Here is a 17,360-nt window from a genome sequence, read left to right on the forward strand (position 1 = left end):
TGTGTCCTTCTGCCATGGGAACAATGGCCGCTCAAGCATTCCTGTTGTTACTGTCGTCATTCACGGGGCCCAAGTTGATGAAAATGCTGCACCATACCCCATGTTGCAAAGGATCGGCAGTTAGTATGCAGTTATCTGGAGATCACGGTTCAGCGGTGCTTCATTTTTGCATTCCTGATTGCTAACTGTTCATGGTGACATTCTACCTTTTGAACATCGCATTTTTTTTCACCTGAAGCAACTTGGATAACATAATTTTACAGCTCTTGTGTAGCTGACACTCAGTTGTAATGCCGAGACCATGATGTCCGAGACCTTCGCAGAATGGCGGCATGCCACAGTAGTTGTGAAGTTTACGCTTCCGGCCAACTAGAGTGCTTTGCCCTCTTGTGTAGAATACAATCATCTCCTGCTGGTAGTAAAATGTATTACACGCTGTTGTGTATGCTACCTGTGGAGTATGTTATTTCACCAAGCTCGAGGGGTGTTTCGGGCCCCTTTAAGGCTAAATCTATATATAATGACCACTTTTAGTGGAACTATCGAGATCATTATATGCAGGTTTGACTGTATGCAAAAATTGGGATCCATGCAGTTAAACACTTACTGGTACTTGCCGGAAGTGTTGGTTACTGGAAGTTGTGAAGCATTGTTGCAAGAATTTTCGTAACTGCATGCTGTTTCTATCTCCGCTATTACTATACTCCAATTCATACATACAGTTATTGAGGGTGCTGCCATTTTGCGATCACAGCACTATCATCCGGCGCCATGCTGGTATGCGCTGGAGGGTGCACGGCGAACATGCTTTCGACGACGAGTGGCAAGTTTTCGTGTTTTCCTGAAAAGTGTCAAAAAGTTCTTGTAATTAGGAAACTTCATCACTTAGCTTTGATACAGCCGCAATATTGAACGGCGATGGGCCTAGAGGAGCTGGTACAGCTCTGCCTGCAAACAACATTGTCTGAACATTGTTGATACGTGCAACATGTCTAGCCTTGAACTCTATTAAGCTATCACTCAGGTGATAACAATCAAAGGTGCCTCCTTGTGCCATGCGTTGTTCTTCACCAGCATACATCTTAATCTAGGTAACTAGCAAAGCTCCAAGGAAACACGTTTTGCTAGCTTTTGTGCTCTTAAAATTTTCGCGGTGTGATTTTCTAAGCATTGTTTACCTGGCACCCGGGTACCAAGCTTTACAAAATAAAGAACTAAAATAACTTGGCCGGAAAGGTCATTAGCATAGAATTCTGAATAAAACGACTTGTTGAGTGGCCGCGAATATGCCACAATCAACCAGATGCATGCACCATGTTGAAAGAATATGTGCACTCATAGGTCTCTGTGCACTTTGTCCGCTTGAGAGAGCTGAAAAACGGAACTACTCTCTGCAACAGCAACTTTATTTTCCATAGTAATGCGCGGCGTCGGCCGGTGAGATTCGGAAGCACTGGAGAGCCCATGTGAACTAGGGGAGGCTGACGTGGCCTGGAAGGAGCGAGGTGGGGAATGGCAGTACACTGCTAGAAGAGAAGATCGAAGAAGTCCGCTAGAACACTGGGCGAAGAAGGCGGTGAACCAGTGGTGTCGACATCTGGTTTGATCCTCCACGCCCCTCAGCTGTGTACCGTGGTCGCCAGCAAAGGCTTGGTCCGAGGACAACAGCCCCGTCCTGTGCTACGGGGACAACCTCACCCTCATCCACGGCAACGCTCAAGCAGCCAGGACTAGTCTACGGAGACAACCCTCAGCAGAGATGCCAGTAGTTCACTGCGATACCGACTCAGACATGTAAGCGCCACATCGCACTATTAGGATGTTTTAAGAACTCAGGAAATGATTTAAGAACTCGTGAAAGATAATAGCGAGAAGGGCAGAGATCAAACTCAGTGTAATCATTTACGTGGTTGTATGTAGATTTGACGTGAACTTATCGGACCACGTCATACGTCACAAATGTGTATTGTGTGTCTTTGTCTGGATTCATGTCTCTTGTACCAGTAACCGTGACAAAATAGTGGCGAGCCTGCCAGGATTCTTATCGTTACGGTTGTCGAGCAGCGTGAGCCATGGATTTAGACAAGTTATCGAATGTGGGGGAAAAGACAGGTCTCAAGAGTGAAAACTTGCTAACTGCTTGTGTGATGAGAGGGCGGCGTGATGTGAGATGGCACACGAAGAACATGAGAGGGCCGAACGACGAGCACAATTAGATACGGAAAAGCACAGATAGAAAAGCAGAACTGAAGTTACGACTAGCTGAATGAAACGCACAGAACTCGGCAGATGAGATACGTTCGGTATCGTCAGAAACAGGGTCGATCCGCGTGCACAAAATATGCCCTAGTGAATTAATGGCGCCTTTTGATGGACAAGAGGGACAACCTCGATGCGTACCTACAACGATTCGAACGGATAGCCCTCGGTCAGGGTTGGAACAAGAGTGAATGGGCAATGGCGTTAAGTCTTTGTCAGGTGAAGCACTGAGTGTGTATGGCAGAATGCCAACATCAGAATCATTGGACTATGACAAGGTGAAAAGCACACTACTACAGAGGTTTAGATTGATGGCTGAGGAAATTGGGGAAAATTTCAGAAGTACAAAACCGTATGATGCGGAAACAGTGAAGCAGTTCGCATCGAGTATAGCTAACTACTTGGACAGGTGGATAGACATGTCCAACACAGAAAAAAAAAACATACGATGGAGTAATAGATCGTGTAGTAACGAAGCAGTTCTTGACGTGCTGTAGTCCAAAGCTGGCAATCTTTCTGAAGGAACGGGTAACCTAAAGAGTATAGGGGAATACGCGACCTTTGCCGACCAGTTTATAGAGGCACAAAGCTTGAAAAACTTGGGGAGAATGATGGATGAGCGTTGTGAAACGCAAGGGTTCCCCCGCAAAGAAAGGGCTGTTGGTGTAGAGACACCTCAAACGTGTTTCCTCTGCAACCGGCTGGGCCATCAAGCTGCGGACTGCAGAGTTTGGGCTGATCGCGGACAAGTGCAGGGATGTCAGACATGCCACAGGAAAGGACACACGGCTGACGTGTGCAGAGACAAGACAGCTTGTGCTGTATGTTCCAAGGACAAAAAGGACGGCATGAAAGCTGATTTATATGACTGGAAGAGAACGAGTGTTGAGGTCAAGCAAGAACAAAGGACAGATCAAGCAGGACCGCATATGCCAGTAGTTGATGGCGAGATAAAAGGAAGACGGGTGTCGGTCCTGAGAGATAGTGGCACAAATACAGTGCTGGTAATAAGAAGCTTAGTTGATGATGTCGAATTCACTGGCGAGCAAACATAGGGAGTCCTTGCGGACGGAACGCCTAGGTGGCTCCCAGAGGTCCGGGTTTTCGTGTCAACACTGTACTATACGGGTTTGGCGACAGCAAAATGCCCAGAAGAACCATTATATGACCTTATATTAGGGAATGTGCCTGGAGCAAAGCGCGTTGATGATCCCGACCCCCAGTGGCTGCCAATAACGTCAAGGAGGCAAGCATGGTCAATGATCAGCAATGAGACAGATGAGATCACCACTGAAGATGATCATGACGACGGGAACAATTATACGCCCCAGGGACGTCCATGCACCAAAGACACGAAGTATGACATAGTTGCATTAGCGGTGCAGACGAGAGCGGCAAGGGCAAGCCGATTTCTACGCCTGTTGAAAGTACGTGATATACAAATCTTAGATGTCACTCCTGCCGACCTTGCCAAGAAACAGAAAGAAGATGAATCAATACGAAAGTGTTTTCAAAAAGTATCGACCCCATGCAAAAGAGAAGTCGCACTTCATTTGAGTGAGATGCATGGCGGGATATTATTTAGATGGTGTCTATTCACGTCTGGAAGAGAATGCTTACAACTGGTAGTGCCTAAAACTGCAGACCGATGGCCTGAACCTTGGACTCGATGCTATTATGGCTGGGCACCAAGGCTGCGCACCAAGAATATGGCCACAAGATATCCTGATGCCATTCCCCTGAGAACTATCGACACAGTGAAGTAGAGATGGGCATAACGGCTCACTTCAGTGAGCGGCTCGGAACGGCTCAGCTCACTGAAATGAACCACCGGTTCACTTAAACGTGTAACCTGTGTTATGCATATTCTGTAGTTATCTGGCTTTGAAAAAAGCAATATTATGACGTCTCTGTTGGCATGACGTTTATTCGGCCCGAGTACTCGGGAGCGGACCAGCAAAGGCACACACCCGATGATGATGATCACACATAACTGAAGATGAGGATCGAGCAACGTAGAATGATGATGATAATATATAGATGAAGAAGATGTGCGTAATAAACGCCCACACTAATTTCCACCCCCCACGTGGAAGCGGCCATCCTGTCCGCAGGTGAAGGTGACGAAAAACGCCGCGTGAAGGGTTTCATGCAGGAGACATGAACGACCTTGGTGCTGCGACAACGGCAGTCTGTTGCGGCGACAACAGGAGTCGCGCGATAATTGACGGGCGATATCTGCTCCAGGACTATCTAGGTCCCGATGAATCGCGGCTGGAACTTGTCGCATAAACCAGGCGTGCGAAGGGGCGTCAATAGAAGTATTTCCTCATCAGGTCGGAAAGACACAACGCGATGGAAGGTGTCGTAAATGATCTTCTGGTCTTGTTGTCTGGCCGCTGTGTTTACGCGAGCACGCTGGCGGCTCTAGGCGAGTCGTGCATAATTTAATAGCCGTGTTATTGGTATTTTCGCTATGTTTAGAGAATAGTTTTACATATATTAAAAGCGTGAATTTTTAGTTGTAATGAAACTTTCTTTTCTGTGATATTGTGGATAAAATGCTTATGATACTGTAACAGGCAGAATGCAACATACTTTTTTCAAAAAAAGAAATATGTAACTTCATTGTCATTACAGAAGCTTGTCTGTTTTTGTGGTACTTTAAAGTCAACTTCCGTCAAAATAAGAACACAAAATGATTGTACATTATCTTTCAACTTTATTCATTCATTCACATACGTACGTTCACTATGAGTGAGCTCTAACGCCATGCAAAATGAATGTTAAAATCATTTCTTGAAGTACAATACAAAAATCATACAAAAGATCCACAAAACTGCCGCACGTACCTTTCGTTTTTTTGTTCTTTTTTTTGTTCTTTTTTTTTTCTCTTGAGCGCATGCACAATACTGGTGATCATGCCCTCATGTACCAGGACAAAAAAAAGAAATGAAATTCTATTACAACACATATTATTGGCCTCGTTTTAATGACGTGTTAATGATACATGCTCAGAAAATACACAGAAGTGGATGCCATGGGCAACATTTTCATGACTACACTAATTAGCACAAATGAACACCAGGACGTAAACTGTACGTTCACCTGTTGTTTTTAAAGACACGGAAGACCATTTTCAAAGTGTTATTGGACCAGCGCACGATGTGTGATCGGTGAGAGTCGTTAGACATCGTTCGAACAGCAGCAGGCAACGAAAGGGTACCATCCTTTGCCAATCAAGGCTTCTTCTCCCCTCCGTGGCATCAGGTGCCACACCATAGGACGCACAAAAAGCCAAAGGGACTGCTGCGCACACCACACACGGCAAGCAAGTACCAGTAGCACGAGTCTGTCCACACCAGCCACCATTCGTCGGGAAGAAATGGAAACCTCGAAACCCAGCTGAAGACTCGGCTCTGATGGAACGGTTTGGCACGGCTCATTGAACGAGAGAGAACAGGCTTCCTCTCTCCGAAAGAACCGCCGCTCACTCGCTCTTCAAAAGAGTGGCTCAAAAGATCCGGCTCGCTCCTGAGCGCTCTCTAGGGACGGTTCCTCACGGCTCACTGAACAAGAGAGCCGGCTTCCTCTCTCCGAAAGAACCGCCGCTCACTTACTGAACCACGGCTCCCTCGCTCTTCAAAAGAGCGGCTCAAAAAATTCAGCTCGCTGCTGAGCGCTCTCTAGGGACGGTTCCTCACGGCTCACTGAACGAGAGAGCCAGCTTCCTCTCTCCGAAAGAACCGCCGCTCACTTACTGAACCACGGCTCCCTCGCTCTTCAAAAGAGCATCTCAAAAGATCCGGCTCACTCCTGAGCGATCCATCTCTAATAATAAGTGCTGCTGGGCTACATCCAGGTCTCGCCAAGACTGAAGCAGTATGGAATGCTCCCAAACCTCGAGATGCGAAAGAGTTGCAAAGCTATTTGGGTTGGGTGAATTTCTATAGATCGTTTCTCCCCAACCTGTCAGATGTACTGCAGCCATTGCAGGAAGCCAGTTCAGGTACAGTTTGAGCAATAGGATTGGAGGCCCGATAGCCCATGCAGATGGGTTGAGTAGACTCCCCTTGCCAATAACTCAATGCTCTGCAGGGGTGCCTGCGGAGGTATTCATTCTTGAAGGTGTCTATTCCCGTGTCCTTTCATCAAAGGTGGTTTCAGAAACCACTGCAAGAGATGCGGTGTTGTCAAGAGTGCTACAGGATTTATGGTCTGGTCATGTTCAAGACTTGCCATCAGAGGGGGGGGCCATACGTGTCCCGATTAAATGAGTTGAGTGTGCATCAAGACTGTGGGCTCTGGGGAAACTGTGTTATGGTACCCTCCAGCCTCCAAGGGGAAGTCGTCAAGTTACTACACGAGAGCCACCCTGTGTAGTGTTGTGTTGTATTTTAAACCACGGTGGCGCCACTAACACCACTAACACTAACGCTGCTTACCATATATACCATGACAATAAACAGTGCCGGGGACTTCGTTTGTTACCGGCTCAGCCGAAGGTCGCGTCATTCCTCCCGTCTCGACATGGTGTCAGGAGTGAGGTATGCTCCGAATTGACGACGATGTCTCGGGACGACAACACCAAGGACAGCGAGCCACTTGCGGCTGCCGGCAAGGGAGTCATGGTAGTCGCTGCGCCTCACTTGCAACCGCCCCCTTAATTCGACTTCGAGAACCCGGTGGCTTGGCAAAGATGGCGCCAACAGTTCGAGGACTACAGTTTCGCTACGGGTCTTCACGCAGCAGGCGACGAAGTTCGCGTCAGAACGCTGCTGTACTGCATGGGAACCAGGTCACGGGACATCCTGTGCTCGTTGCAAGTACCGGACGAAGATTACGCAAAATACAGTGTCATCGTCGGTAAGCTCGACGGGTATTTCGTACACCCCGCCAATGAGTTGTACGAGAGCGCAAAGTTCCACAGACGCGTTCAACAGGCAGGCGAGACTGCTGATGCGTTCTTCACGGCTCTAGGAAACATGGTGAAGCGCTGCAACTACGCTTCACGTGTCATAGAAGAGTGATTGGTCCGCGACCGTTTTATTGTTGGCCTTCGTGACACGAAGTTATCGGACAAGCTCTGCCGGAATCCGAAACTTACATTAGGTGAAGCGCTCATGTGTGTTCGTCAGGCGGAAGACGCAGAAAGGGAAACAGCAAATCTTTCGGCATGTTCGCCAGCAGTGATAACGCATCCCGGGCTGATAAACGTGGACGCGACGAAAGTCATGCAGAACCGCCCACAGGAGCGAGACACGCACCACGCAGCGCATGTTTCTTCTTTGCCTTGCAGATTTTGCGGACGGTCTTTTCATCCGCGCTCAGAATGCCCTGCGCGCCGAGCGACCTGCAACAAATGCAGTAAGAAGGGACACTTCGCAGCAGTGTGCCGTGCTGGCAAGAACCTTTCCCTTGTGGAATTAAGTGCAGTCGGTTCGAGCAGCGGAGCCCGGGCCAAGTTTGTCGACGTAAAAGTTGACGGAATGCCTCTATGCTTTAAAGTGGACAGCGGCGCAGAGGTCACAGTGGTCCCCAGTACATTTTCTGGGATTCCACTGCATCTCGAGGCGCCAGAAGGGGAGCTCGCGGGACCGGCGGGGCAACCATTGGACGTGCTAGGGACGTTTGTAGCCACTCTGCAATGGAAGCACAAGCTGGTGAAGCAGCGGCTGTACGTAATGCGGTCACAGATCGTGCCTCTTCTGGGGTTTCCTGCCATCCAAGAGCTGGGTGTGGTCAAGTTTGTAGATCCTGTGGTCGATACCGAAAACAACAAGGCGACATCAGACCAGCTATTTTGTGGTTTAGGCGAGCTACAGGAAGCGTACACTATACGCTTAAAACCAGACGCAGACCCCTACTCGCTGCTAGTCCCAAGACGGGTGCTCATTCCATTACACGGTGCCGTCAAGGCAGAGCTCGGCAGACTCGAAAAGGAGGGCGTGATCAGGCGCGTGACAAAGCCTACGCCGTGGTGCGCCGGTATGGTAATTGTACCGAAGACGTCAGGTTCATACCGCATCTGTGTCGACCTTGCCAAGCTGAACCAGGTAGTATTGCGAGAGTGTCACATCTTGCCCACCGTAGATCAAGTTTTGGGACTTCTGGGTGATGCGCAAGTGTTCTCGAAGCTCGATGCAACATCCAGCTTTCATCAAGTAAGGCTGGCAGAAGAATCTCAAGAATTAACGACATTCATCACACCGTTTGGTTGTTATTGTTACCGTCGGCTGCCATTCAGGATAACGTCCGCCCCAGAATACTTCCAGCGCCAAATGAGCTACATTCTTGAAGGTCAGGACGGCGTCGTGAATATGATCGACGACATTTTGGTTTTTGGCCGAAACAGGGCAGAGCATGACCGCCGGCTTCAAGCAGTGCTGGGTCGTCTTAGGAACGCCGGGCTGACCCTCAATAAGTCTAAATGCAAATTCGGTGTTACAAGTGTCAAGTTCCTTGGGGTAATTATTAGTGGCAGTGGTATTTCGCCGGACCCAGACAAGCTTGCCGCTGTCAGGCGCATAGAACCTCCGGTCGATGTCGGTGGTGTCCGCAGACTATTGGCATGGCCAACCACATGGGACGGTTCTTACCACCTTTGTCAGAGGTAATGGCACCCATTCGTGGATTGCTCAACAAGAAAAGCGAATGGGCGTGGGGACCAGCCCAGCAGGATGCGTTCCAGAAGTTGAAGGATCTGATGTCGTCCAACATCTGCATGGCGAACTACCACCCACTGCACCCGACCATCATATCCGCAGATTCTAGCTCGTTTGGCTTAGGTGCTGTTTTGCTACAAGACCAGCCGAGTGGGGAACGTAGAGCTGTGGCCTACGCATCACGCTCCCTCACACCAACGGAACAAAGGTACAGCCAGACGGAAAAGGAAGGCTTGGCAGTTGCATGGGCAATCGAGCGGTTTGACGAGTATGTCCGTGGTCTATACTTCACCGTTGAGACTGACCACTTACCGCTCACGTCACTGCTGGGTTCCATGGATGTCGATGCTCTACCGCCAAGAATCGACTGAAGCTCATGCAAGCTCAAGAGCATTTCTGCTGCTTGTGGACTACTATTCACGCTACCCTGAAGTCATCACGCTACGCAACACTTCCAGCCAGGCGGTTATTTCGGCTATCAAGAGTGTCATGGCTCGATTCGGCATACCGGAAGTGCTCCAAAGTGATAATGGACCCCAGTTCTCGTCACACGAGTTTGCAAGTTTTGTGAAAAACTATGGGTTCAGTCACGTTACTAGCAGTCCTGGATACCCCCAGTCAAACGGTGCAGTAGAACGGGCAGTGCACACTGTGAAGGACCTCTTCCGCAAGAGCAATGACTGCTTCCTGGCACTGCTAGCGTATCGCGACACGCCAGGCGTCACGGGTTACAGCCCATCGCAGCTGTTCGTGGGTCGGCGGTTACGAACACGCGTACCCAGGGACCACGGCAAGCTGTCTCCAGAAATACCACCACCAGACATCTTCTCCCAAAAGGACACCACCGCCAAGAAACGGCAAGCTCGGAACTTTAACCGTCGTCACGGGGTGCGAGAGCTTCGGGACCTCTCTTCAGGGGACGAAGTGTGGGTAACAGATGCCGAGTGCCGTGCTCAGGTTCTCAGCAGAGCCCAGCGGCCACGCTCGTACATCGTGGAAACACCCAGGGGTGTAATGCAGAGAAACCGACGACATCTGGTGTCTTTCGCAACCGAACAGCCCACTCCAGATTCAAGAGCATCATCCCCCGATAAACCAAACCTGACATCTCCCACCTTATTTCCAAGCCCGGGGCCAAGCCAGGAGCAAGCATCACCCGGCAAGCACGAGAGTAGTGCCAGGCGTGACACGAGTGACATCCCCGAAAAGGTTACAAGGTCGGGAAGGCGTGTGGTGCCACCCAAGAGACTGAACTTGTAAATGTGACCTCGGAAAGGAAGATGTAGTGTTGTGTTGTATTCTAACCCACGGTGGCGCCACTAACACCACTAACACTAACGCTGCTTACCATATATACCATGACAATAAACAGCGCCGGGGACTTCGTTTGTTACCGGCTCAGCTGAAGGTCGCGTCGTTCCTCCCGTCTCGACACCCTGGGGTCACAAAAATGAAAGCCATCGCCCGAAGTCGCGTGGTGGCCATCGTCAGACAGCGACATCGTAACCACGGTTCATGAGTGCTTCACCTGCCAACAACAACAGAGACCATTGAGACCTGTGCCTATGATGCCGTGGCCGTTCCTAGACAGGGCCTGGTCAACAACAAGAAGGCAAGTTGGGCCAGTTGGTTGGGATTCATTGTAAGGATCGTAACAGCGCAAACAAAACACGGACAAAGGGAAGGAAACACGACAACACGGCGCTGTGTTGTCGTGTTTCCTTCCTTTTGTCCGTGTCTTGTTTGCGCTGTTGCGATCCTTAGGAAGGGCCTGGTCAAGGATCCACGTGGACTATGCGGGACCTTACAGGAATTCCTTTTTTTTTTATTGCAATTGATGCATTCTGCAAATGGATTAAAGTTTTTTCCGTTTTCATCACCTTCAGCAGTATGTACAATTGCATGCATGCGGGTGATGTTTGCGAATCAGGGCCTCCCAGACATGGTGGTATCGAACAATGGACCCACATTCGCAAATGAAGCTTACGAGACCTTCTTGAAGAAGAATGGCGTGAAGAAGATGCTAGTACCGCCCTATCACCCTGTTTCTAATTGGGTGGCGGAGAGAGTCGTTCAAACTACGAAAGTAAAATTACACAAAGTTGGCCCAGAGGACCTTCGTGCACAAATTGCACGAATACTGTTATAGGTCGACACCCCTCGAGGTCACTGGGTGTTGCCCATCTGAGCTGTTGATGGGACGGAGGCTCAGGACTGCATTGGATCTGCTGCGGTCGGACCCAAGGAAAACGGTCCTCCAGAAACAACTCGCTCAGAAGATGGAGTATGGTCAAAGAGCGAAACCGAGGGTGCCAGCACAACCAGGAGACAGAGTATTCGCCAGGAATTTTTGGCCAGGTCCGAGCTGGATTCCCGCTGTAGTCACCAGGCAACACAATTCATAGGTGGAGCTACAATTGGATGATGGGCGACAATGGACCCGGCATCTCGACCATCTAAGGCCACAGTCGATGCCCGACCAGCACAACCGTCGGTGCTCCAGCCCCTCTACTGCATGCTTGGAACCACATTTGACTTTATCCTCGGGGAACAGAGGTACAGGTGACAGTGGTTTACCCGAAGCAGCGACAAGCTTGGAGGGTCAACTACTACCATCCGGTGAGCCCTATCAACTGGAGACCAATGACACCATAACATCAACACGCACCGATTGCTTCCTGCCTCCTTCCATACCTCGGCTTTGCCGGAGCACTACGGAACGCCGTCCGGTGCTTCGGTTTTCTCCTTGAACTTCTGGGGTCTCACACATGCTCTTGGGACAAAGGAACGACAACACAGTAGTGCAAACAGACAAAAGGGCATTTATTGCTCCTTGTATACACTAATGCATGCTAGCCAAATTACTACACATAGAACATTCACATGGGTGCGCGACAAATCAGGGAAGTCCGACTCACCGCGACTGGATAGCGAGCGAATATGTTCTCCCGCATGCTACACACCAACGCCTAATCATTCACGTGTATGGTCACACGAATGGTGGTGCGTTCGAACGATCCGTGTTTGTCCAAAATGAAGCCCTGCTCCTAGCCTCGCGGGCTTTCGCGCATGCGCGGGGCGTCCACATCGCTCACCGACCCCACTTGGAAGAAGAAGCGCCTTCTCCTTCTCGTGCCCAAGTAACCCCGCGGTTAGGTGGCGTTAGCAGCGCAACACCCGTTCCATCTCTCGTAACATCTACGCTGACCGCCGCCGCCGCTTAGCTATGCGGGGAAGCCGGATTACAGGAGACGAGAGCCATGCGGGGAAAACAACATCAGGGGATGCGTGAAAGTCGCGCATCCCCTCAAATGAAAAAGCAGAGCGCATGACCTGTGCGGTCAGTGTGCCTATGCTCCTCACAGCGGCTACTGTGTCTTCGTAGACGTGCGGTATGGCCGCGGGTCTGGTCACTACAAAGCTATCGTAAAGACAACTCCTTATTTCACTACCGACATAGAAGCAATGCCTCGTGTCGGTGCCGTCCGGGTGTTCAGTCACAGTGAAGAGTTAAGTTACTGCAGTCTGGTATGGACCTGCCCTTTTTACGTGTAATCGTATATGCCCCCGCTTTGAAGATTCGCGATGCGGGTGTATGAAGCTCTGATAAAAGTTGGCACAGTGCCAAGAATGAGGTCAGCGGCGCAGCTCTCACGGCAGATGATGGATGCTCTAGATAAGATTAGACGAGCAGCACTGCGGATGACGTTATCGGCACAGCTGTCACGGTGCTAACTCGCACAGGTAGCGCGGTGCGAAGTGCATGGATTCAGTGCCCGACATAACTCGGCGCTCGAAGAGGCCCAGTTCTGTATTGGCACTTGGAAAGAACAGTCGGTGCTTTATCGCTGTGTAGTAGTATGGACGGAGCGGGTCCCTTTCGTAGTCTTGCAGCTGAATGGCCAGATAGAACCGAGATGCAATGGAAGCACTGTCTAGAACAACGCCAGTCTACCGATCCCGAAATCGTCGCTAAACGCCAAGCCCGGGCTCGGGATCGGTAGACTCGCGTTGTTCTAGACTGCCCTTCCGCTGCATCTCAGTCCTTCTAGCTCGCTGTTCAGCTGCAAGATCACGAAAATAATTAGATAAACAATGACGGCAGAAATTTAAAAAAGTACGCGCACGAGAAATACAGGTTCACTTCATGGAACGAGGGTAGTTTTTTTTTTATATACCATACATAATTTTAAATAGCGTCTGTGGCATACAGTGTCATTATTGTCATTGAACTGAATTGCTAAAGGAGGTGGACTAGCATGAGAAATCGAAATGTATACTTGACTAATTCACAAAAAAGTACTACTTAATCGTTTCAGTAATTACTTTACGGCACATATGGCAATTGACGAATTTAGCCGGTGAGTTTGCGAGGCGCAACTCACCAATTCTTTCATTCACTTGGAATGAATTTCCCGAATAACACCAATTTCGAGATATGCGCCATCAAACTCGCTGTAAAAATGCACTGTTGTTCCACTTACTTTTTGTAACTAAACGCTCTTTTTGCATTCAAGCACAAAAGCAATTGGAACGCCCATGTATTTTGTCCCACACTTGGGAATTAATTTCTCGAAACTGGTGTCATCCTAGAGATTCATTTCAAGTATCCTCTTGCAAACTCACCGGCTGCAATTAATAAATTGCAATATGTGCTGTAAAGTAGTTATTTAAGAAATAAATTAGTGAATGTTGTCACGAGCCTTCAGAAGTCGTCTTGTGGGTTTAATAAACCGTAAAGCAGCTAGCTCCTGGAAAACGTGTCCCTCAGGGCTGGCTCTCGAGAAGGGAAGAGGCGCGCGTCTTTGTTCTCTTGGGGCTCGATCCACTCTTGCCCTCGACCCACTATCTACAGGTGGCAATATTTTAGTTAGTTGTATATGTGATTTGATTTCTCGAGCTAGTAATGCCCACCTCTTGGAATAATCCAGCTCAAGGACAATAATTATCCTATCTGCCTCAGGCAATTTTTTTAAATTCCTGAAATCTTACAAATTATCACCCCGTTAGCCCGTATTTACAAACAGCCTGGCATATCGAAGCTAGAAAACAGGTGACTCAGGTAATGCTTTGGCAAATGTAATTAACTTTTTGTGAGCCTGACGAGTAGGAATCGAACTCTCCAGCTACAGATATTTTACTTGAAATGAGTTTCAAATGTTGGAAAGCAATATTTTATCGAGTTTTGAAGTTGCAGAAACTAACACTAACCGGTCTACACTTATTTTTCTGCTAAGGTCCGCCCAAACGGTGTGCCTGCTGTATTGCAACTGCGATTAAATTCCTTTCAAGGTGCCGTGTTAGTAGGGTGATAATCTTCTCTTCCGTGATTCGTTTTTGTCTGCTACACACGTACGCAAAAAGAAAAAAAACTAGCGTAGCTTGCACTGGAGGCGCAATGCTAAAGAGACAGCGGAGCTGATGGGCACTTAGCTGGTCCTGGCTTTTGAGTGGCTAGGCTTTTGACTTGATTTGCATTTGTTTGGTGGGAGTGAAGAAAATAAGGCACACACTTTTCCTATTTGACTGGTACAGATTCATGGCAAAAGCATCTTTGGGTTGTTGTTTTTGCTCAAGAAATTTTCACAGAACTACTTGCTAGTTCCTTTTGAATGCAGTGCAATCTTTGTTTCCACGACCAGACACTGTTTTGAAAATCCCATGGCATGCTGGCATGCGAGCCCGTCTTTTGCCTTTTCTGCTGATTCAAGAGGTTGCGCATTACTGTTCGCAAGAAACCTTTCTCACTCACCACCAGCTGAGTGCACATAGGCATGGTTCTTGACTGTCCTGCAGGGACTGAAATGGGACAGTTGGTGCACTTGCTGTTGCAAAACTTCATATAATTACACCAGAATTACAACGTCCCTCTTACTTATCGCATAGATTACATTATAACTACAGCTACACCCGCATTTACGGCACTTTTTAACTTCTCGTCACTCCCGTTCGTCACCCGCCTGTGGAATGATCTTCCAGACTGCATCACCCTGCAGCGCAATCACGACACCTTTTGCGAAAATCTGCTCAAACACTTCATTGATAACGCTCACCACGTCCGTTTGCTCTCATAATTAACACTTTTTTTTTTTGCCGTATGTATAACACTTTGTGCATTTCCCTTGTGTTCTATGATGCATAGTTGTCTTGTACTTCATATCATTTCTTCCGAATTGTATCTCCAAAATATCTTGTAATCGAATATCTGAGATCACTAGTTTTGTGTTTACTTTTATCTTTCTGTTATGTTTTTTGATAGTTATCCTACTTACAGACTTTGGATTTGTCCACCCTTAAACAATGCCTTGGTTTACATATACCTTGAATGTTAATGAACAAAATAATAAAATAAATACCCTGCACATGATTCTCAAAGAAATTTTCAAAAACTTTCTTTTGCAAATAATTTTAATCCAACACATCATTTGTTGTTGATTAAATCAAATCCATTTCATTGTTTGGGCCTGGTGGTTAAATTGCGCTCCTAACGACAAGAAGTAACCTATGCCACAAGAAATGCAGCTTGTTTCATCATTTTTGTCAGTGCTATTTGTAATGTGTGCATGTCATCTGAAAAATCAGACAAGCCATCATGTTCGTTTAGTCCAGATTAAAAAAAAATTGCATTTGTTCAGGTGATTGGCATTACAAATAGCGGTGTCCAGGGGACTAGTTAAATAGATTTGCTGAATGAATTAGTGGATTCACTCAATTAGTGAATATTTTTTCATTAGCAAACTGGACATTGTGGTTTCTGATGCAAGTAATTGCAAACACATAGCTCACATTGTGGAGTGGCGACCTTTACAGCCTCTTTCAGAAATTCACCCAAAAAGATAGAACAGTGCTATCTGCTGCAGGATATAAAAAAAAAATTTGGCCGGGGGGGGGGGGGGGGGGGGAAAGAGAGAGAAAAAGTAGGTGATAATGTTGCTTCAATGAGTGAGTCACTTGTACTTAGTTGCACAAGTAACCGAGCAAGTCCTTGAATTTGGTGGTGAAAGAATCACTTGGCTACTGTACTTAGATAGTCATCCAGAAAGCTTATTTCTGTTAATTTCAAATCAAAACATAAGGCATGCAGTTTCATTTTTCACAGGATTTGCTGATGAAAACAACTTCTTTGTGTTTGTTTGTCATTGTAGTTGTTCAAAAACCGATTGTGTATGAAGTGGTGATTGCAACACTTGCTTTGTTTTGCTAAGTTGCTACCAAAGTTAAGTTCATTAGCTGTGCCCTAGTGACCCATCCGTCCTGCGCATAACTTGTTACAGCTTATTGCAAAGTAATTAATCTTTACAGCAAATCCAGTAAAAGATGCGGCATGCTTCTTGTCACATAGTCTTCAATTGCCTAATTGCACATGGTATAATTAACCTACAGGTAATGTCAGCCTTTTCAAGTAATTCAGCTGCACAGAGGGAACTGCACTGTTGACCAAAGGGTAATCCCGAAAGATCAATATAAAGGCCATATGTTGCAGTGTGAGGATGCAGTACCAATAAAGAATTTATGATCTAGTACAGATAGTAACTCTTAAGAGTAAGCATCAGTACCGGTAAGCATGAGAAGATCAGGACTTCTTTGTAGGGCGTGGCTGAACATTGGTTCAAAAGGGTCTTTGAGGTTTGCATTTTTTTTTTTTGCAAAAGCCGTGCCCTCGTGGTCGTGAAAACTGGAAACTACAATATAAATAAATTGCAGTTTCCAGTAGTAGCAAATGATTGAAAACTACAGCATATTGTCTCAAAAACGTTTTACTCACACCAACAGTATACTCACAAATAGGCTATACAGTAACAGATTTAGAAAAATGTTGAACAAGATTTTTTGTCCCACAAACTTGTTTTTATCAGCAGACGCTTGAGCAGTCTCCGCAAGAAGAGGCACGGCCATTCCGAGCTCACGACTGCGTGCACCCTGGCATATACGCAAATCGCAACGGAAAGGGAACCGAAGGCAATTAGTAGAACTTTGGCTGTGCAGTGCTACTGCAAACACCATACGCGGCAGCCGTAAAAAACTATAGCATCTCCTCTGTGTGCACCTCGGAAGTAGCAGACGTGTCGACCATGTGAGCGAGTTTTCAGAGGTAAACAAGTTGAACTGTGCGCCCCAGTGAGTGGAAACACAATTTGAAATGGGTGACTCCATAGAGAGCACCTATAAACAACCAGTGGTGTCGAATGTGCAAACATAAGACATGTATGGCAAAAAAGGGTTAAACGTGCTTTCATATGGGTGCATCAAGTTGGAAATCAGTGTGGTCTGCTTCACCTCTTGCACATTGTCATTCATTGAAATAGCCAAAAAAGCAGCAATGACAGCCAGACGAAATATGGCAGCACCAACCTAGGCAAATCAACAGGATGGGCCAGAAGTGCGATTCCCCTAGTGGCATCGTGATGCCAGTGAGGTCAGTGTGAGTAGTATAGG

General features: G+C 47.6%; 1 protein-coding gene across 3 annotated transcripts in view; it reads left to right on the forward strand.

The window, feature by feature from the left end:
- The window catches only part of LOC119437611 (probable medium-chain specific acyl-CoA dehydrogenase, mitochondrial), a 241,958-nt gene that overhangs the window by 31,618 nt on the left and 192,980 nt on the right, over nt 1-17,360 (forward strand). The gene's annotated exons all lie outside the window — the stretch shown is intronic.

This window comes from Dermacentor silvarum, chromosome 1, assembly GCF_013339745.2.
Source record: "Dermacentor silvarum isolate Dsil-2018 chromosome 1, BIME_Dsil_1.4, whole genome shotgun sequence".
NCBI classification, from domain to species: domain Eukaryota; kingdom Metazoa; phylum Arthropoda; class Arachnida; order Ixodida; family Ixodidae; genus Dermacentor; species Dermacentor silvarum.